The 23,567-nt window shown below is 36.7% G+C and overlaps 1 protein-coding gene across 4 annotated transcripts in view; it reads left to right on the top strand.

The window, feature by feature from the left end:
- ARHGAP17 (Rho GTPase activating protein 17) overlaps nt 1–23,567 on the top strand; it is a 127,350-nt gene that overhangs the window by 39,253 nt on the left and 64,530 nt on the right. The window lies entirely within an intron of this gene.

The following is a 23,567-nucleotide window of genomic DNA, read 5'->3' as shown; positions in this document are numbered from 1 at the left end:
GTTAGATGCTTCCCCTCAAATTGTGATATGGCAGTTGTTGAAATTTGGAGGGGGAAAATCATTTAACTTACATTTCTTTTTATTAACTTGCTAGTGATGATGGAGTCAGATTTGGCCTAACTAGCTTGGAAAACAGTTTGGAATTATTCAAGAAAAAATTACAAAATTGTTTATACTTTGACCCATTGATTCCACTATTCTATAGCACAAGGAGATTATTAACAGACAAAGAGGTATATGTGCAAAAATATTCATAAACAAAAACAAAAGGTCAAGAATTTCAAGGGAATTAATGAAAAAAAAAATCAAATGAAGGTGGCTTAGCTGTTCCAGATCTAAAATTATATTATAGAGCAGCAGTTACCAAAACTATTTGGTATTGGCTAAGGAATAGATTAGTTGATCAGTGGAATAGATTAGGTTCAAGGGATAAAACAGTCAACAAATATAGCAACCTAGTCTTTGACAAACCCAAAGATCCCAGCTTTTGGGATAAGAACTTACTGTTTGATAAAAATTGCTGGGAAAATTGGAAACTAATATGGCCTAAACTAGGCATTGATCCATACTTAACGCCGTACACCAAGATAAGGTCAAAATGGGTTCATGACCTAGGCATAAAGAATGAAATTATTAATAAATTAGAGGAACATAGGATAGTTTACCTCTCAGACCTGTGGAAGGGGAAGGTCTTTATGACCAAAGCAGAACTAGAGATCATTACTGATCACAAAATAGAAAATTTCGATTATACCAAACTGAAAAGTTTTTGTACAAACAAAACTAATGCAGACAAGATTAGAAGGGAAGCAATAAACTGGGAAAATATTTTTACAGTCAAAGGTTCTGATAAAGGCCTCATTTCCAAAATATATAGAGAATTAACTCTAATTTATAAAAAATCAAGCCATTCTCCAATTGAAAAATGGTCAAAGGATATGAACAGACAATTCTCAGATGAAGAAATTGAAACTATTTCTAGTCATATGAAAAGATGCTCCAAGTCATTATTAATCAGAGAAATGCAAATTAAGACAACTCTAAGATACCACTACACACCTGTCAGATTGGCTAAGATGACAGGAAAAAATAATGATGATTGTTGGAGGGGATGCGGGAAAACTGGGACATTGATGCATTGTTGGTGGAGTTGTGAACGAATCCAACCATTTTGGAGAGTAGTTTGGAACTATGCTCAAAAAGTTATCAAACTGTGCATACCCTTTGATCCAGCAGTGTTACTACTGGGATTATATCCCAAAGAGATTATAAAGAAGGGAAAGGGACCTGTATGTGCACGAATGTTTGTGGCAGCCCTTTTTGTAGTGGCTAGAAACTGGAAACTGAATGGATGTCCATCAGTTGGAGAATGGCTGAATAAATTGTGGTATATGAATATTATGGAATATTACTGTTCTGTAAGAAATGACCAACAGGATGATTTCAGAAAGGCCTGGAGAGACTTACACGAACTGATGCTGAGTGAAATGAGCAGGACCAGGAGATCATTATATACTTCAACAACAATACTATATGATGACCAGTTCTGATGGACCAGGCCATCCTCAGCAACGAGATCAACCAAATCATTTCCAATGGAGCAGTAATGAACTGAACCAGCTATGCCCAGAAAAAGAACTCTGGGAGATGACTAAAAACCATTACATTGAATTCCCAATCCCTATATTTATGCCCACCTGCATTTTTGATTTCCTTCACAAGCTAATTGTACAATATTTCAGAGTCTGATTCTTTTTATACAGCAAAATAACGGTTTGGTCATGTATACTTATTGTGTATCTAATTTATATTTTAATGTACTTAACATCTATTGGTCATCCTGCCATCTGGGGGAGGGGGTGGGGGGGTTAAGAGGTGAAAAATTGGAACAAGAGGTTTGGCAATTGTTAATGCTGTAAAGTTACCCATGCATATATCCTGTAAATAAAAGGCTATTAAATAAAAAAAAATTTAAAAAAATATTCATGAACAGTCCTGTTTTTAATAGCAGAAAAATAGAACCTAGGAACCCAACAATTGGAAAGTGACTAAAAGAATCATATTTTATGAATGTAATGAAAAAGATGAATATTTTAAAATAACTACTATATAGAACAAGGGAGATTTTTTTTTTTTTGAAACTTGGAAGGCTTGTAAGTGGTGATACAGAATGAAGAAAGCAGAATCAAAAGAATACTATACACACTGATTAAAAGATGGTGCAATGGATAGACCAGTGGATTTAAATCAGGAAGATCTGACTTTAAATCCTGTCTCAGATGTTTACTAGTTGTGTGACCCTCACTTAACTTCTACCTGCCTCAAGTTTCTTAATTTGTAAAGTAAGGATAATAGTATTTACAAAGTTGCTAGGGGAAGATAAGAGCACACATTTGTGTGTATGTACTAACCATTTTGCAAACCTTAAAGTGCCATATAAATATTAGCTATTATAAATGAAAACTACTTTAAAATACATCTTATATCTAGGTCATGTGATTCCAAATCTTTCTATTATCCCCATACTACTTTTTCTAAAGGATTTTCCCCTCTGGTACTTCCATTTGAAAAGCCACAACAATACAGGCTAGATGGTAAATGTCCTGACTCCACTATTTCGTGCTACCAGTGAAATAGTATACTCTACTCTTCTCCACCTCTCCCCAACATTCCTGACTACTGCACAAGCTATGGGACAGAATGAATAAATATAAAAGAGAAACCCAGACAAATAGCTATGAGAATTTTAAGGAAATATATATATACTGTTATCCTTTTAAAATGGTATTTTAAAAAAAATATTGATGGATTTTTATTATCACTTTTATCTCCCCACCAAAAAAAACATAACCCACCAACAAACTTTCTCTTCCCTCAAAGAGATGTTACTCTAACAAATAATAAAGGGGAGACAGTTCATCAAAATTAACCAGTATATTAAATGTCTGACAAATATATTCAATTTTCCACACCCATAGTCCTTCACTTATTCACAGTTGGAGGAAAATGAACTTTTTATACTTCCTGATGTGAAGTGGATCTACTCCTTGGGGACAGAGCTGAGAAGAGGAGAGGTGAGAGAGAGGAGTCGGGGACCTGAACCAGAGCCTTGGGGGAATACCCACAGTTAAGGGCTTAAGGTATGAGAGAGGAGCAGTTAGGCAAATGGCAGGAGAAAGAAGAGAGACAAGTGGCTTGAAAGCCGAGAGATTAGATAGTGTTCAGGAGAAGAGCATGGTCAGCAGTGCCAACTGCAGCAGAGACAAGAAAGCCCGCAGATCTCACAGCTAAGAATGCTATCTTTCTTTGGAAAGAGCCATTTCATTGAGTCAGTAAGGTTAGAAGCCCCATCACAAAAAAGTTGAGAAATAAGTGAGAGAAGAAAGATGTGGAGGCAGCAAGTGGTAGAAAGCTTTTTTCCCTAGGTGTTTGGTTCAGAAAGGGTGTGAGAGGTAAAGTTCTCTCCCTAGTCACAGCCATGAAGCACAAATTTTACTCCAAATTTTTTTGGTGGTGTCACCTTTAATATTCAGGTCACATATCCATTTTGAGCTTGATTGGGATATAAGAAATAAAAGGTTGGATGTATTCAATTCTTAATTTAAAAACCAAGTGAATTGAGTAGTTCAGTTTTTGAAAGAACATTTTAAAAAACTAAATCAGATATCTTTTTTACTTCACGCCTGGCTTGTGCAGTAGGTCAGGAATGTTGGGGAGAGGTGGAGAAGGGTAGAGTGTACTATTTCACTGGCAGCACCAAATAGTGGAGTCAGGACATTTACCCCAATTGGATAGGGGGAAAGTGAATACATCTAGCCTGTATTGTTGTGGCTTTTCAAATGGAAGTACCAGAGGGGAAAATCCTTTTCTTTTAAGAGCAAGGTATTTTAGAAGTTGTATACAGCATAGGACTCTTTAGACTGAGGAATGAACTCCAATCAGTAGATTTCAAAGGCTTATGAAATTGCCACTGGAATAATGGTCAGAAAGAACTTCCTTCCTGCTTAGCATGGTTTTTCCCATAAAATATTGGAAGTCCTCAAGTTATGTATTTACACAACAAATACCCTAAGGACTTTGACCAGAGTAAAAGAAATATTACATGCAAAATAAATTCTAGAGTTATGGCAGCAAAATACCAAAGTTAAAAATAAAAAGTGCTGTCTGATGAGATAGAGAAAATATTGAGACTGCTTAAAATTTTTTTGAAATTATGAACTTAAAACACCAAAAATAGTACTTCTGTATACACAGCAAAATACAAAAAGAGAATTCGATATTAAAACTATGAATCTTCCATTTCACACTGCTTTAAAAAAAATTCTTCATATTACTCTCGTCTTTGTTTTCTTCTGTCTCTTTTTTAAAAATTTGAATAGCATTCTTTTTTGGCTTCACTATTATTTTTTAACCATCTCTTTTCTCCCTCTCTGCATTAAATACTGAGAGAAAAAAAGGTGATGGGTTGGGACTTGAACCAATAAGCAAACAAATGAATTCTTAGAATACCTATGTCCAGAAATAAAATGACTCCTTAGAGTGTGCGTGTGTATATATAACTTTGTAGTTTGTGCCTTAGAACCCCTTTTCCCCCAGTTCTTTTTTAGAACTACCTTGACATGCCTTTTCTTTTAAAAACGTTTTGTATATTTTATTACCTTTGTTCCCAAATCATGAAGTATGCTTGAGTAGAATAAGTCAACAGATTGGGCAAGGCTGCTTCTGTGGATCAGGCCACCTTTTTGAGGAACATGTTTCATAACAGCCCTCCAAATGGGGGGATATTTCAGACAATGATTTCTGTAATTTAGGTATAGAATTGACCTAAATGATTCCAACTCAGATCTTATGCAGCTGTAAATTGAAACAAAAAGCAAAGGTTTTGTGATTCTGCTAATGTAGAGAGAAAGATTATTATGTTCAATGTTACTACCAATATAGTACAGGGTGGGAAGAAGGTTCATTTCCTCTTGGAGCAATGTATTGAGGGAGTCAGCCAGAATTCAAATGTATCCTTTCAGCATTGGCTGTATGACACTAAGCAAGTCACTTAATCCCATTTGCCTCAATTTCCTTATCTGTAAAATGGGGACAGATAGAAGAGGAAAAGGCAAACCACTCCTGTATTTTTTTGTCAAGGAAATCCTGAAAAGGGGTCACGAAGAATCACAGAACTAAAATGATGGAACAGTTCTTTGAAGTGGAAGAGACCAGCTTTAATTCTTAGATTCCTCTAATCTTAATTAGAGTTGGAAGAAGCTTCAGGGATTAAACCTTGTACCTCAATAGGAATTCCCTTTATAAAATCCTCTACCAGAGGCTATCCTGTTTCTGCTTTTTCCCTTTATTATTTTTATTTATTTTATTTTTTATAGATATCTTTTTTTTTTTACCTCCCTGAAATTTATCCCAGTATACTTTCTCCCTTCGAAAGAAGCACCCTTATAACAAATATTATTAAAGGGAAAAAGAAAAAGGAAGATTAATGCAATTGATCAACTCAACCAAGAAATCTGAAAATAATGTGTAATGTTTCAGATCAGTTGAACATCATCTTTGATCAAGACTTCACTTGCTTCCATTGTAGTCTTTTTTTAAAGTTCATCTGTTAAATTCTTAATTTCAGAATTAAGCTGAAACCAGTTTCCCTAAAACTTTTTACTTATTAGGATTTTACAGATCATTTAGTTTTAACTCTCAACTGTAAAGTGAATAAAATGAACCCCAGAAAGATCATCTTACCAAAGGGTCATGAGTGTTCTCTAGTGGAATTCTTTATTATAAAGTCATTCTTTATTATAAATTGAAAGGTCAAATACAGTTCCTTTAAGAATTGTTTAATTCCTTTGAGTCAAGGTATTTTAAAAAATGTTTTATTTATTCTATATTGGTGCTACTTGTCCTCCCCCTGAGAAAACACATTCTTGACCATCCACAGGCAGGTCCTCAAAAGGATGTACACAGCCTACATTAACAAACTGACTGTCTATATAGTCCTCATTGTGTAGTCTGCCTGTAGTCTATACTTCTCTGGGAAAAGAAGGTATATTTTGGCAGTAATCTTCTGGAAAGGGTTATTTGTTCATTGTGTTGATTAGTTAACAAGACCAACCCCCTCCCCCCCCCAAAACAAAACAAAACAAAAAAACACTTATTATGTTCCAGGCACTGTGCTAAGTGTTTTACAGTTATTATTTCAATTAATCCTTACAGCAACCCTGGGAGGTGGGTGTTATTATCATTCCCATTTTACAGATAGAAAAATTAAGGCAATCAAGTGACTTGCCTGAAGTCACACAGCTAGTACTCTCTGGGGCCATATTTGAACTCCATTCTTCCTGACTCCAAGTGTAGTGATTTTATCCATTGAACCTCAAGAGTTATGATGTATTTCAGTGCTCAGGCGGTGTATCTTTATGGAAAGAGCATTGTATTTGATATCTAGTTTGGAATGGACCCCTGATTCTGCTATTTATCAGTTAAGTGATTTTTCTAAGCTTTAACTTCCACATTTACAAGATGAGGTCAATTGTATCTTTACAACAGTGTTTGTAATACAATTCTTTATGAAAAATGTAAAGTACTGTTTTTCTAGCTTTTAGATTTTTTGAACAAATGGAGTCATTAACAAGACAGTTGTAAAATATTTATTTAAACTTGTATCTTTTCTTTTAAAAATTTTCTTTTGTATTACAAACTATTTTCTATGTCAACAAACATGAATATGCCAGTGTGCAAAGAACATAAAGAAGATTATATTTGAAACTGAACTTGATAAATTTTTAGAAGTATTTATTATATTTAAATTGTAGTAATAAAACTACCTTTCTTATATGTGTCCCCTTCTGAACTTGATTCTTTTCTCTGTATTTTACAAAATGTTTTATTGGCAATCTTTTTTTTTTTCCCTTGACTCACTGTCATTACCCACCAATTCCTTTTTCAAATAGGAACCCTCCCTTATAATGAATAAGTGTATTCAAGCAAAACAAATACACCCAGTAGCTATGTCTGAAAATATATCCATCATCTTTCTGCCAAGAGAGAAGAAACATTACTAATAGTCTTTTTTTAAAAAATTAAATACAGAATAAGAAAAGAGTAAGGCTACAATTAAGCCATAAGGAATATATGTGTGTATATACACATACATACATACATACATACACACACACACACACACACATACTTACATTTCCGATCTACATATGTATAGATATCTATAACCATACACATATATTCATGCATACATTCATATACATATATATAAGACCACATATTTCTAATTGCCCTTTGTTTCTCTGAAGGTGGGTAAAAATTTTCTTCATAAGTTCCAAGTCTTTTTTTCTAACATCATAGCAATATTCCTACCTTAGACCATTTAGTTATTTTAAATAGTCTAAAACAATATTGATTAATATGACTGGCATATAGTATAGTTTGCCTATTTTTCTCTTTTGATTATATCTGTTTAAGCTTTAACTTGATCTGAAATCATGGTTACTACTCCTGCTTTTTATTTAACCTAATAAATTCTACTCCTGATCATCTTTATTTTATGTTTGTGGGTCACTAATAACCCTCTAAAGTCACAGATCACAGAATCATAGATTTAGAAATGGAAGGGACCTTGGGGCCAGTCATTGAGCCTTACTTCCTCCCATTTTACTGATGAGAAAGCTCAGGCACAAGTTGCTTAAATGACTTGCTCAGGATCATACATCTAGTAAGTGTCTGAGGCAGGATTCAAAGTCAGGCCTTTAAGACTCCCAAGACCACTACTTTGGTCATTATTTTTTAATCAGAATTGCTTTTTGAATCCTCGTCTCTTTTTTTTCTGCGTCACTTCATACAGATCTCAGTTTTCTAAGAATCCTTTCCTTTAGCAATTTCTTATGGTACAATGATATTCTATTAACATTTTATGTGCCATATTTTGTTAAATTAATCCCTAATCAATAGGTTTCCACTTTGTTTCTAGTTCTTTGCTACTACAAAAGATATTCCTGTAAAAGTTTTTGTATGTGTGAGTTTTTTCCCTCTCTCGTTGACCTCTTTCACTTATATATATGCCTAGCTGTGATTTAGCTAGATCAAAAGGCTCATTTTAGTGACTTATAAGTGTTCATCTGCATTGCTTTCTTGAATGGTTGGCCTGCTGGTAACTCTACCAGTATTTTATCGGTGTACCAGCCTTCCCACAGCCGTTCTGCAGTTGCCATTTTCTCTTTTATTACCTTTGTCAATTTCAAAGTTGTTTTTATTTGTATGTCTCATATTATTAGTGATTTTGGTGTATTTTTTCATGTGATTGTTGATAATTTGCATTTCTTTGAAAACTGTCTGTATCCTTTGTCCATGTTTCTATCTATTGAGGAATTGATTTATATGTATGTATACATGCACATATATGGGTAAAGTGAGTGTGTGGGTATGCATCAATTCTGTAGATATCTTGGAAATCAGGCCTTCATCAGAGAAACTTGCAGCAACACTTAACCCCTTTTAACTATTTGTTTTTAAATTCAAACTACATTAATTTTACTTATACAAAGGCTTTTCAGTATACATTTTCATAATATTCTTTGCCTTTCAGAAACATTTTAAAATGGCCTGTTAACATTTTATAAATGACTTGATTTGTGTTTCCTCGTTGGAAATCCTTTCCATGAGGAGTGCCCAAAGCTATGACAGTTCTGTCACTGGTATGATTGTCAGTTTAGCTCTGCTATAAAGTTTGTGCTGGAGACACTAGTCATGTTGGCAACAGCCAGTGAGGTTTTTTTTTTTTTAATGAAAGAAACAGCAGAAGCAGAAGAAGAAAATGACTTGACTGCAAGTTTTTGTGAGAAAAATGCTTTAAAGCCCAGCTTCTTAAACTGTGATTCGCTACCCTATAAGGGATTTTATAATTGAATATGAGAGGGGAGGTGTAGAGAAATTATCATTTTATTATCAGTAAATGTTTTGGATATCTACTTTATATACCTGTATACCTAAGGTCATGTAAAAATTTGTCTAGCAAAAAAAGATTGCAAATGGAAAACGTTTTAAGAAGCTGTGCTTTAAAGCATCATAGAAATGGGAGTTATCATGGTGATCATAATCATTGTTACTGTGACCTGACTGTAATTTGTCAACTATAACAGTTTCATCTTGCATTTGTTGTAGACAACAAATTATTTGTTAGTCAGGGTGGTATTTAAAATTCCAGATATTAAAGCCTTCTTTTTAACACATTCAGGGGAAAAAACAAAACAAAACAAGAGCAGAACCTTTCCATCCCTTAAGTGCTCTTAGGTGACTAACACTTAGAATGCCAGGTACATGAGTCAATGGTTTCCACGTTAAATGTGAACAGTCACTTGTTCTCTTGCTTCCAAATTCTTAAGTCCTTTGGACATATCAGAATTGAATTCTCTTGCTTCTTCCTAATGGAAGACTTTCCTCTTGAAGTTAGATTCTGCAAATTACTGAGTATCCTTCTGGAGTTAACATCTGGGAGTGGATAGAATCAGGAAGATGAAATTCAGAATCCCTCTTAGGCTGCTGGCTGTGTTAAAAGGCAAATCTTTTAACTTCTTTCTCCCAGTGCCTGGAAAGCTTGCTTTCCTCTTAGTTAGTTAGCTGTGTCTAGAATCCAAAAGTTTCCACTTGTCACTTTGTTGTCTTGTACTCTGCTCTCCTCTCAAATCTTGTAGTTTTCAGTTTTAATGTTTTACTTTTCCTCTAGAATATAGATCTGTTTTTTCCTTTCTTTTCTTATTCATTCATTCGTTTGTTTATTTGTTTAATATTTATCCTAGTTACATTTAAAACAATTTTTCCAATTTTTTTAAACTTTTGAGTTTCAGATTCTCTCCCACCCTAATTAAAAAAAAAAAAAAACTCAAGAAAAATAAAGTTTAAAAAAAGGGAAAGAATATGGTTCAGTCTATATTTAGATACAATTAGTTTCTTCTCTGAGTAAGATAGGCTTTTTCATGAAAAGTCTTTCAGAGTAGATCTTGGTACGCTGAGAATAGCTAAATCATTTATAGCTGGTTATCTCTGAACATTGCTATTACTTTGTATCAGTGCATTTCACTTTGCTTTAGGTCATGGAGGACTTTCCAGGCTTTGTTTATTTTTCTAAGTACATCCTGCTCATTATTTCCCATAGAGTAATAATATTCTGTGACAATCATATACCATAGTTTATTCACCTATTCCCCAATTGATGGGCATCCCTTCAATTTCCAATTTTTTTGCCCTGAGAAGAGAGCTGCTACAAATATCTTTAAATACAAATATTCCTCCTTTTTAAAAAATCTCTTTTGGTATTCGTATCTAGTACTGCTATTGTTAGGTCAAAGTATATGGGTGAATTTATAGCCCTTTGGGCCCAGATCATATCTTTTGATCATTTATCAATTGGAGCATGGCTATATATATATATATATATACACATACATACACACACATTTGAGTCAGTTCCTTCTATGTTTGAGAAATAAGGCCTTATTAGAGTAACTTGCTTCAAAATTCTCATTACAATTACTCTTGTATTATGCCCCCTCCCCCCCCCTTTATAGAATAAAAATTTCTTGAGGGGAGAGATTCCTGTTGAATCTGTTGTTTCCAGTTTCGCATACAAGAAAGTGTTTTAAGCATGGTGATGAATACTTCCTCAGCTTCACTGTACTCATTGTAAAAATCAGTTAATCAAAAAATCTTTATTAATTACCTCCCTCTTGCAAGAGACAGCTAGGAAGCTCAGTGAATAGAGCACTAGCTTCAATTCAGGAAGAGCCGAGTTCAAATTCATCCTCAGACACTCACTAGCTATGTGACTCTGAGGAAGTCATGTAATTATTTATTTATTTTATTTTATTTTTTGCTTTAATCCACTGGAGCAAAAAATGGCAAGCCATTCCAGTATCTTTGTCAAGAAAATCCCATGCACAATCTGCTCCACAGGGTCACAAAGAGTTGGACATAACTGAACAATCACTATGTACAGGGCCCTTAAGTACAGTCTTAGGATCCTCGGGGAGTTTTACATTCTCTTGGAGAAATAGCATGTCTGCATACACGCCAATACAGAAGAGAAACAAGAATTTCAAGGGGAGCCCTCTCCTCCTCCTGGCTGTTGTGAGTCTCAGAGGTCTATGAAGCACTTCACTAAGCTTTGGGAACTATACGAATGGCAATTGTTATCAATCGAGGCAGGAGAAGTTTGTTTTGTACATTCCCTGAAGAAGCATAAAATTGCAGAGGTAGAAAAAAAACCTAGAAATATGTTTTCAGAGCTGGAAATGACTGTAGAGTGCACCCAGTCCTGCCCCTACTATCATGCTGAGGCCATCCAGAGTTAGACAGAGGGGTAGTGAGTCAAGTGACTTCTGAGTCAGTCTAGCTTATGCTATCTCAGCTACTTATAGGACTGGAAAAATCATTCAAGCCCTTTGAGAAGGAGCCTATTTGATGAACATTAGATTGAAGTCTCAAGACAGATTTTCAAGTTCTAACTCTTGGCACTAACTTCTGGGATGTAGGGGAAATTATTTTGCCTCTCTGGGACTTAGTTTTACCTTGCCTGCAAATGGGAACAATAAATCACTTGTACCCACCAGATGGTTGTGGGGGAAATACTTTAAAGCACTAGGGGATTGTGAGATGTCACAAGCAGCATCATTGCTGTTACATCAGAACGAAGTCAATATTGGCTAAAAGATGATCCCTAAACTCAGTTTCTTTTATGTTTGGGAAATTGCTGCAGCTTAAAATAGCCCGCTGGTCTTTTGACCCATTGTCTCTTACCATGTATGTAGCCCGGCCAAAGGTCTCCATCCCAGTCACGAGTAGGTTCTTGGCCAATTCTCTAGATTTAGATTTAACCCCTGACTTATTTGATTTTGGAATGTACAAAACTGACTTGGGAAAAGCTGCAGGCAGCTAAGCAGTGTTTATGGGATAAAAGGAAGGTGGGAAGTCTCAAAGTATAGATTGCCCTCTGAACAATAAAAAACTGACCTGGAAAGCTTTGGAAATCAGTATTTCTGATCCCTACTACTCCCCAGAATACATAGTTAGGTTTATATATGTGTTTATTGAGTTCCCATTGTGATAAGGCAGTTAAGCAGATGCTGAGATGGTTGGGTAAGATCCAGCCCTGACCTCAAGAGCTTTCTAGAACCCTGGCTGAGGATAAAAAAGGATAGGGAAAGATAAGACCTATCAGTAACTTTTGTACTATAGTTATATGAATTTGGGCAATTCACCTAATCTCTTGAAGCCATGTTTTCCTCATCTGAAAATGGAATTGAACTGCATCTGGAGTTGGTGAACTACAACCTGTGAGCTAAAGAGAGTTTAACATTTTAAAATACAAGAAAACTTTATTTAAAAGTGTAAAAACCATTCATAGGTTACAGGTCAGACCAAACCCCCCCCCCCCCCCACCCACACACACCCAAAAAAAAAAAAAAAACCCAGACATATCCAACTTCCAAATTCCATATTCTTCTTATGAGTATGAAAGTGAAGAGGAGTGGGGGATATAAATAAAGAACTCTGGGAATCAGGTAAAGAAGGTAGTCAGCTTTTCCACTTCAGTTTGGAGAGATAAGGACATCATTAGAGATCATTCCATTTAAAAATGTGCCGTAAGGACTATTCTAAATGCTGATTTCCACACCTTTTTCAAGTTAACAATCAGTCTCTCCTCTTTTACCCCTCCCCCCCCCACTATTTCCCATGTTTTTTTCTCTCTTCCCCCCCAAATTTAATAATTTTAAAACTAGCTGTACTAAGGGTCTGGGGATATCCTGTGTCCCTCTGTTTGTGTCTATAATATGTGTATGTATGTTTTGGTGAGTTGGAAAGAAGTCTTAGTTCAAATCCTACCTCTGAAATTTCGGGAAAGTCATTGTGAAAGTCTCAATTTCCTCCTCTGTAGAATGATGTTCCTTTCAGTTATAATCTATGATCACATAGCCTGCCTTTAAATAGTAAATGTAGCCTGTCAAGTCAGAGGAACTAGCACAGTAATACCAAAGCCATACTCTTGAAATGCTGCATTATCAGAAGGGGAAAACCAAGTCTTTGCCCAAAGGATATGAACAGAAAACTTTAGAAAGCAAATAATCTATGGTTTTCGATTTGCAACTTCTGCATTCTCAGACTCATCTGGCTCTGATGCTTCTCTGTGCAACACCCTGGGCAAGTTGCCTAACTTGATTGCTTCTGTTTTCTCACCTATTAAATTGGGATAAAAATACATATCCTCAGTGTTTTCTCTAAAGAAAGAACTGGGTACTGGTCCTCATTTACTTTCCATATGTTAATAAATCCTGGCTCTTTCACTTCCTACCTGTTGGAATCTCTGACAAATCAGCTAATCTGGTTGGGTCTCAGTTTTCTCATTTATTAAATGAATTAAGTGCCCTGTGAAGTCTTTCTAACTGTAACTCGATGATCTTAGATGGTCCCTGAGATTCCTTCCCGTTCTTTTATCTCATGACCATGTATAAATCAGATCCAGTGCATCCTGAGTCAGTCCATTTCATTTTGCTTGTACTGCTTGTTATGATGCCCTTTCTGCTTTTGAATTGAAATGTGTCTTCACTTATGAGTTCTACACTTAAATCCTGAGTTATGCTCTTTGGAGCAGAGCTGGGCTAATGCACTCCCTCTTCTTCATATGGTGATCCTCTTTCCCCAAGTCTTCTCCTGGCAAAGCAGCCTGTGCTCCTGCAGCTCGGCCTCTTGGGGGGATGGCCCCTCTCAGGACCCCTGATGGTTGGACTCCTTATTGGGGCTCAGGTGCAGCTGGGCCAATTGCAAGCACAGACGGCTAACCTTTGCTCCTCTAAACACTCTTAATACAGCATAAAATCACACTTTTTCAGTTGCCTGGCCATACTTCTGATGTAGAGCTTGGAGTCCACTTCAAAGACTCCAGCTTCTCCCGCAGCTTCATATCTAGAATGCACGGCTGTTTCAAGGCCCTCTTCCTCTTTGTCTCCTTAGACTGTGGCTCTTTGGTCCCTTCTTGTTTGGAGAAGCCCAGGGGCACTTGAGAGAGTTTGGTCCCCTTACCCCCAGGGCTTTTTGTATTTTCAGTTTTGCTGTCTTTTCCCATCTGTCTGTGTAACCAGCTGAGCTGTCAAGTTGTTATTTCTGCTATTGCAAAAGTCTCCCCTTTGTTGTGTGCCCTTCTTCTGGCTCTTTCCAGAGATTGACTTTGCTTGGCTCTTCAACTTTCTTGCATAGTGCTGGCTTTGTGGTCAGCTCAGGGGTTTCATGTTCCACACTTGCTGGTTGTGTTTGCGCTCTGTAAGTTGTGAATACAGTTATAGACTTGGCAGGTCCTCTAGCCTTCCACTTTACTGAGGAGAGGAAAGACAAGAATGAGTGGTTTTTTCCAGTTATTTTAAGGAGTAAATAATCTCCACTTGTAAAGATACTAAGTTGTTTAAAGGTATCATGATATGTTAGAACAGTGAATGTATGTACTGATGATTCTTATAAAGGTCTCAGTTTAGCCACTAGGATTGTAGGACTATAGGTTTCAAAGGAACTCTGGAAGTTCATCTAAATTCAGTTCTCTCATTTGATAGATGAGGAAGCCTAGAGATAAAGTGACTTGTCTCACATAGATTTAGTACTTTTCATTAAATACTGACTGTTGTTTCTTCATCTATAAAATGGTAGAAATGTAGAGTTATTGTCCATGGTCATATAACCGTGGGCTGCTGCATGTCATCAGAGTTGCTTAAGTCCTGGCATTGTCCGAGTTCAACTGCTCGTATTTAATGGGCTCAGTCATATCGCCTGGAGTTGCCTGGGCCTCTAGATCATAACAGTGACTGGAGCTGAGGGTTACAAGTTTCTTCTGCTTGGCCTTCACCAAGAGAAACTTTTTCTTTAGGGGAAACAGAGGTCCTAGCAAATGGTATCTGCAACCAGACAGAAAGGTTAAATCCCAGAAACAACTCCTACAAAATCCCCCCTCCCCCACTCCACCAAGAGTCTATCAGAAAGATCAGTCTTTAAATTGGCCTTCACAAAGCTGTGATCCAGGTACCTTTTTCTTCCACCTCTCAGATATTCGTTCCAAGGGCCCAAAATAGGATCATATTTCTAAAATATTTTGTAAATCTTCAGAAGGGGGACAGTAGAAATGCTAGCTGTTGATATTGTCATTATGAATGACTTCAGCCTTGATCTTCTGAAAGCCGAATGGGAGGTATGAGGCCCTCCCTCCTCTGGGTGGGCAGCTGCCCTTTCTACCTTGCCGGACTGCTCCCCCCTTTGCCAGTACCTGCCCTGTGGCTTCTCGAGGGCAGCAGCCTTTCCTTGGTACTCTGTAAATACTTCCCCCTCTCACACTCTCTTAGGTTTTCCTAATAGGTTTTCTTTATGAGAGTCCTGATCTTTCCAGGAGAGTGAAAAGAGAGCCAGCTTTGAAGCCATGAAGGTCCCAGGTTATGTTGTCTCTTTGACAATTATTGCCTGTGTGACCCAGGGATGTCTCTTCATATTTCAGTGCAAGACTCTGTTGTAGAGGCAGTGTTGAGACCTGTATTAGTAGGCGCTTAATCATAAGAGAACTTCCTCTACAGATGAAAACCCAGGTTCAGTTCTTGGCCTCTCCATTGATAAGTATTTTTGGACAAGTTTATCTGGTTTGATTGTGGATGTTTTTTTTTTGTTTTTTTTTGTTTTTTTTTTTTTTTGTTTTTTTTTTTTTTTGTTTGTTTGTTTTTTGTTTTTGTTTTTGTTTTGATGTAGGGAACACCTCACTATGGATGCTTTTCAGTTTACAGACTCAGGAGTTTCCTGGGAACTCTGAGAAGTTGAAGTAACTATAGAGTTATTCTGGTAGTTTCTGTCAGAGGCTATTCTAGATGGAGGCTTTTAAGGCTTCTGAGGCTGCTCCTCCATCCACCATGCCGTATTGCTGCTTCTTAATTAGAAATCTGTTCCCTTGAAGTAGTTTCAGTAGATGAGAGATGCAGAGGATAACTTCAAGACCCCTAATCACACTCCTCTTCCCCCTGTTTGACAGAGGAGGAAGCTGTAGCAGAAAAGAAATGAGGAGCTCCACTACATCCAGCACATCTCATTGCACTGCTCTGTGATGAGGCTGCTAGGTCTGAGGGTTACAGCAATCAACTCTACAGCCCCTGGTGTGAATTAACAGATGAAACTTTTAAAAATTGGCCAATTTGTCTTGCCACAGGAGGCATTGTATTAATGTGCCCATTTCCATAGTGTTGACTGATCATCAGTTTAATCTACATTTATAGAATTGAATTGCTTTTTCGTATTTTAATGGATAGGTAGTGCTCATGATTGTTTTTTAACCATTGTGCTTACTGATTGTTAGTGAGGTTATATTTACTCATCCACAGAGATGCCTATTCTCTGGTGCAGTGGGCAAGCAATCAGGGGAATCTGATTTTCAGCTCTTTGTTTAATACCAGTTCCCTGTGTGAGAAGAAAGCAAAGAACACTTGAATTTAGGAAGCTTCTATTTGAATTTCACTACCAACTCCTAATAGTGTTGTGACTTGGAACAGGTCACTTTAATTTGCCTGGTACTCAGTCTCCTAGTCCGTAAGATGAGGGTAGCATTTAGACCGCTTGTCTCTCTAGATGATTTTTAACAAAAGTGTTTTATAAACCTTCACACTGTATGAAAATTGTTTTTGTCTAGGAATAGTCTAAGGACAAGGACAAGTTATTGTCTTGTTCTCTTATATGTATCATGCTCCCTGGACTCTTGTCTAGGTGAATAAAATTACTATTTATAGCTAAGAAGTATTTTGATATTTGAAGTGATTTTTTTCTAGACTTGTTGAAAGCATCTTTGAAATAAAACAGTGGGGATGATATGTACCTTGTTCCCATAGTTTAAAATTTTTCTATTCTGTATTTAAAAACTCTTCTTTTTATATAATTCAAGGATTGAGTATAGCAACAGCTATTAAAAACATTGTTCAGTTTTTATGAACTTAAAATAAATTTTATCCTTTAAATTTTTATATCCAGATACATGTGAGCAACAATTTGGTCTTTAATAATGTTCCAGCTGTGATACAATTTTTGTTGAATTCACAAAGCTGTTTGTAGCATTTTTATTTGTCTTATGGAAATGGCATATCTTTCTAATTATTGGGGTAGGTAGATAGCAAGATAGATTTGTTTGCAATCTTCAATAAGAGGTTGCATAGTTTCCATTATTTCATTGTATTATTAATAACAGTTATATGTGATACCTAGCAACCATAGCACATTAACTCATGCAAAATAAGTCAACATGTTATTCTGCTCATTGAGGCATTAATCTTTATGGAGGTGGAATTTGGCAAGTTTATCCAAATGTTCAGTATCACTTATGCTTTAAAATTGTGGGGATGATGGACCAGAAAAGTGATCCATGAAAAATATGGAAAGTTGTATTTTCTTTTCTTTGCTGTTTTTGCAAGATATGTCTTGGCTTCCAGTGCACTACTCAGTTTGAAATGGGCAAAGCTCCCTTTCAGGAAATACACCTGCCTTAGCAATATTTATTTATAAAAACAAGAACAGCTGCCACTCTTGTCTTTTGGGTGAGCTTTGAGTTAAAAATAGGGGCTTCTGCCTCCTGATCTTGAGACCATTGAGAACTTGATCCTGATTGTTAGGTATACCTGCAAAGAATTTTGTCAGGTAAAGTACCTTGGATGCTGAATGTTACAAAAATGTGAAATTTAACGATATTGTAATGATCCATTTTTATTTTATTCTTATCCTTTGAAAATTAATCAGAGACTTCTCTTAAAGTTTCTTTAGTTCTATATTTTTGATATCTTTATTGTAGATTAGTTTCTCTGATAGAGATCTGTTCTACTGTTTATGTACATACTACTCTACATCCTGCAGTATTTTGTTATTCTGTTTTTATTTATATATGTTATAATTGTGCAAATCATACCACTCTTTAATACTTCAAAAACCCATTGATTTTTAATCTATAAGTTTTCCCTCTAGGGATCCCTCTCCATTACTTACTAGTATGTTTGCCATGATGAGACACTGGGGAGTGAGTTGGGGTAGAAATTTGTATGTCAACAGAAGGAAAAACTGAGTTTGCTTACATTTTTCTAGATAAAATAAAATCCTTAGTTTTGAAATGAAATATGATAAATAGAAAAATTGAATTACTGAGACATTTATAGAGGCTGTTGTAATTTCTTACCTTCTCCTTGTGGTGTTGTGTTTGGGGAAGTCACATGATATCATGGAACAAGTACTAGCTTTAGAGTTTGGATCTGTATTCGAAAACTGCCTTTGATAGTTCTCTCTTCAGAGAAATCACTTAGCTTCTGAACTTTAGATTTTATCATCTGTGGCCTGAGATGGTTGGACTAGATGAACTCTGAGGTCCTTTCAGCACTAGAGCAATGATGTTCTAATCCAAACCTTCTTAAACTGGTCCTGTAACTGAACATGAGGGTTGTAAAATTACAACTTATTATCAGTAAATGTCTGGTTTGTATACCTACTTATACCTATTATACCTGGAGTTGCATAAAAATCTCTTGGATGAAAAGGGATTGTGAATGGAAAACGTTGAAGAAAACCTGCTCTTACCTGTGAGGTATGGGTAGAATTTGTGTCCTTATAGTGAATAGAATTGATGATGTTTTCATAAATTCACTTTGCAGCCTGTGGAACTTCTGTGGGTGACTTGGCTTGTACTCCTCCTCTTAGAGGGGCTAAAAATTATTGTTTTTGTTTTCTGCTCTCCTTTTTTCCCATGTGTTCTTCTCTCCCCCCCCCCTCTAGTGCTGAAAGGACCTCCCCCCCCAGTAGTGTTTTGTTTTACCAAGTGCACATAAAGTTAGCTTTCAGCATTCATTTATATAAGATTTTGAGCTCCAAATTTGTTCTCCCTCCCTCTATTACCTCTCCCCAAGACAGCAAGCAGCATGTTATGTGTTATACAGGTATAATCCTTTCCCTCAAGTACTCTTAAAATTTGTTTACAGAAAGACTGAAAGTGACCTTGAGGCTTTTCAGCCTTACCTATTCCTGACCAAGGATCTTATGTAGCATTCTTGACAAGTGATCATCTAGTCTTCCCTTAAAATCAGTCAGTCAGGAAGTGTGGCTGAGTGGAAAGGGCAATGGCTCTGGAGGCTGAAGACTGGTACTAAATTCTGCTTTTGATAAGGCACTTGGAAGTAAATCCCTTTGCCTCCCTAAACCTCAGTTTCCTCATATGTAAATTAAGTAGGTTGGAATAGATGGGTCTGGAGGGCCCTTTCAGCTCTAGATCTATGACCTTGATGTGAGTACATTCATTACATTAGATAGCTGCTCTTGTCCCAGCTCCTTGAGACTGACTGCCAAAGGGGCTCCTCATGAGTAAAGCTTCTCAAGAGTTGGGTGGCCCTTAATCATTCTTCTGGGAACAGCAGAACTAAGCCAACTCTAGACCAGTTCTTCTTTTCTTAAACTTTCAGAAAGTCCCTCATCCCTTTGCTCATTTCCTCCTAATTCCCTGCAGTTTAGTGATACAAAGACACCCCATCCAGTCCCAGAGCCTTGTAGGACTTCCCAGAATTGAAGTCTTATGACTATTTGAAACACAGATTGGTTTCCTCGTGATAGGCCACCATTGTCTCTGTTCATTTCCTTTACTTGCATGTCACAGACATACAATTGGTGACCACGTTGTATTGCTTATAGCATCGGAAGATGATGTGCTAGAGGTCACCTAATTCAACCCCTCCTCATCCCCCATTCACATATGAGGAAACTGAGGCACAAAGAGGTGAAATGACTTGTTGATGGTCACAAACCACCAAATACCTGAGGTGAGATTTGGACCCAGGTTTTCCTGACTCCAGGTCCAGTGACTTCTTTCTGTCCTAGGCCCTCTCATATTCAGGGACACTTCTGCCTCTGCTGTTTCTCCATTCCTTCCTCTCCGACCCCTTTTTTATATCCTAGCACAGGTCTTTATTACTGTCCGCCTGTTTTGTTTCGTGACCTTCTTGTGAAGAGGCTATGGTAATCTTATGTCAATTCAGGGGTTTTGTGTGTGTGCGTGCACTGATATTGTTTTTAATAGCTTCTAAATGAGGTGTTCCAGTTTTTACATATCTGTCAGACTTCCTTCCTGGGTTGTTATGCCTCTGCTCAAAAACCTCCGGAGACTTCCTATCCTCTACCAAATGAATTTTGGATGACTTGGTCTGGCATTCAGACCCTCCCATCACCCAGCTCTACCTGCTGTTCATGTTACTCTTTCACTAATCCCTTGCATGCTGATTAAACTGTAGCCAAGCAAGCCTTTTTGCTGTCTCCTCCACATGCCCCATGTTCTCCTGCCTCCCTGTCATGGCTGATGCTCTTCTTTACACTTGGAATGCCATGTGGGTGGGACCCGGGTTCTGTCAGACTCTACCAGTTGGAAACACACCATTGCATGCTTGGGCAGGATCTGTTTCTTCACCTAGTGACCGGCCTACTTAATTGTGTAGTGGTTTTTGGTCAGTGTGCTGGCTTCATGCATGCCGTTTGTTAAGGCTCAGAGAGAAGAGATGCCATCTTGAGTTAGTAAAAAGTTTACCCATACCAGTGAAATTGTGGGTCCTTCCAAGAAGTTGAAGTCAAGTCTAAACTGCAGCTGGGCATATATGTGTGTGTGCTGAGTAGTTCAAATGTTGCAAGTGTTTTTTATAAAATATGAGAGTGTGTTTAGTTTTTTAAAATTTCACTTTTATAAAAATATTAACTAATGCTAGCTAACATGTTTATTGTTATTTGTGACAAACATAATTGTTTTAAAATTGTATCCATTTTAATTCTAAAATAGTAAATGTTGATAGATATAGTTAACATGTATGAAGGCTCTTTGGGGTCCTCAGTAATTTTTATGATTTTAGATGGGTCTCAAAACCAAAAATTTTGAGACCTGATAGTCCAGAGAAATCTCTGAACTAAAGTAGTAGCAGTGCACATCAGGGGGAAAAAATAGGCTAAAGGAAGGGCAGGAAGAAGATTCCAAGCGCAGAACTGGAGGCATTTGGTAGTGGGTTTGATGGTGGGGTTTATGTTCTCTTGGGACAGGAATTGTAGAAGTGAATCTCTCAGGGTTGTTAAGACACAACCAACTGCCTATACCTTGTCTAGACTTAGAATTAGAAAGGACTTCAGAAATCATTATCCAGTCTAATTATCTTATTTTATAGGGGGGAAATTTTAGATTCCAAGAACTAGAATGACTTGCCCAATGTCACACAGGAGCAAAACTGGATAAGATCCTAGGTCTCTTAATTCCCAAGCCAGCCATACTTTCTGCTCTACAGTGATGTCTTCCCCAAAGTTCTTCAAGCTGACAGAAATAATAATTCTTATTCATAAGATTTTGAGTTCCAAATTTTTCTCCCAAGATTGCAAGCAATCTGATGTAGCTTAAATATATGCATATTTCCATATTTGTCCTATTGTGCAAGAAAAATCAGTCCAAAAGGAAAAAAAATACAAGAAAGAAAAAGCAAACAAATCATACAAGTACAAAAAAAGATGAAAATCCTATGCTTTGATCCACATCCATTCTCCATAGTTTTTTTCTCTGGAAGTGGATGGCATTTTCCATCCCAAGTCTATTGGGATCCAATGGGATTGCTGAGAAAACCTAAGTCTGCCACAGCTGATCCTCACACAGTCTTGCTGTTACTGTGTACTGTGTTTTCTTGGTTCTGCTCACTTCACTCATCATCAATTCATGTGAGTGTTTCCAGATTAGAAATAATAAATTTTTATGTTTTTGTTCTGCTTTTAATTTGGAGAATAGAACATAGGATTTTAGAACAGAAGGAACATCTCTTCTAGCTCCTTCATGTTGCAGAGAAAACTGTGGTTCCGGAGGGATGAAGTGACTGCCCAGAGATTTCTTCCAAACTTTTCTGTCCCATAATTTCCCTCACTTTCTGGAGAACATTCATATACCTGGGGTGATTAAGGAACCTGGAGAGATTTATTTTAGAGAAGAGACTTTTATGATGTCTTTTCTCAACAGTTATCATAGAATTATAGCTTTGGAGAATTGGAAAGGACTTCAGCAGCCACTTAGTCCAACTCACAGACCAGAAGAATCCTCTCATCTTAAACCTGAGCTGTTCTCTTTGTGACTATCACCCACTTCTTCCCTGCTTAAGAGCAGTTTTTTATTGAGTCTTGCTCCCTATTCTGTGCTGTTCTAGATGCTCTGGAAGGAGAAAGAAGGTTGGAGTGTGTGGTCCCTTTTGTAAAGTGCAGATATAATTGGAGATACCTGATGAGAAGCCCCAAACAATTAGAGAACAAGTATGGATAGCCTCAAGCCCCAAAAGTGTATGATAAGTGCAATAGGAGTCCAAAAAATGGAGGATTGTTGGGATTTGCGTCATCAGAGATGGCTGGGATTTAGGTTGTACCTAAAAAGGTGGGTAGATTTTTCTTAATGGTTATTCTAAGGAGAGGTAACAAAGCTAAAATGTTCCAATTTTAATCTTTTATTCTTTTTTTTTTCTTTTTTCTTTTTCTTCAATTTTAATCTTTTAAATGGTGATTCTTTGAACATTGCATCTGAAAGCTGATGGGATTAGACTCTACTCCTGACTCAGGCAAACCACTTCTCTCTAGGCATTGGATTTCTCCTCTATAAACCAAGGAAGATGTTAAATGATCTCTGACAATGTGATCATCTCTGTGATCTCTAACATTGTTACTCATCTGCTGCTGAGAGACTAAGACAGAGTGGATAAAATGCTGGAATTTGAGAAAGACTTGGGTTCTAATGTAGTCTTAAATACGATGATTCTTGATTTCTAGGTATTAAATTTAGACTTTGTTTAGGCATTTTCTAATTGTGGATAGGTCATTTAGCTTTTCTGAATTCATTTTCCTTATCTGTAAAAGGGGACTGGTATTTCTTATCTCAAGGTTTTTATTGCGAGGTTCATACGTGATAATATATAGAAAATTCTTTGTAAACTTTAGGGTGCTATATAAAGGTCAGCTATTATTGTGTTACATATGATATATACTCTAATGTCAATAATCTGCCAGAAAAAAAAGTGTTGACACACTCTGAAATTTAGCATCTTGGTAAAAAATAAAAACCCTGATTGTTCTAGCTTTGTTACAACTTTCACAGGTAGGGGCAATTTTTTGAAGGCTGAAGCATTTGTAAGAAATTTTTTTTAAGCTGAGAAGGGCAGTAATTATGAAGAGTAAACATTATTTTTGATTTTATTTTTAAGTGGAAATTGGAGTAGAACAAAGGAAATTCTGGAGGAAATATGACAAATTACAAGTATTAAGTGATTTGTATTTTACACATATATAACATGGAAAATAGTTATTACTGCATAATATTTGTCTTTACATTAAGCTCTTTTAGGGAAAAAAAAGTTCTAACACTTGGAGAAAAGGGATTTAAAATCCCAACTTTTATTTACATTTGATTTCCCCCCATTCTAAACTGCTTTTTAGGAATAGTAAAAGTTGTTCAAATTGAGGTTTCAAAAATGAGTTTCCCC

Source organism: Sarcophilus harrisii, chromosome 1 (genome assembly GCF_902635505.1).
Source record: "Sarcophilus harrisii chromosome 1, mSarHar1.11, whole genome shotgun sequence".
Lineage (NCBI taxonomy): Eukaryota > Metazoa > Chordata > Mammalia > Dasyuromorphia > Dasyuridae > Sarcophilus > Sarcophilus harrisii.
The sequence above is the reverse complement of the archived record's forward strand: the minus strand, read 5'-3'. Positions and strand labels throughout refer to the sequence as shown.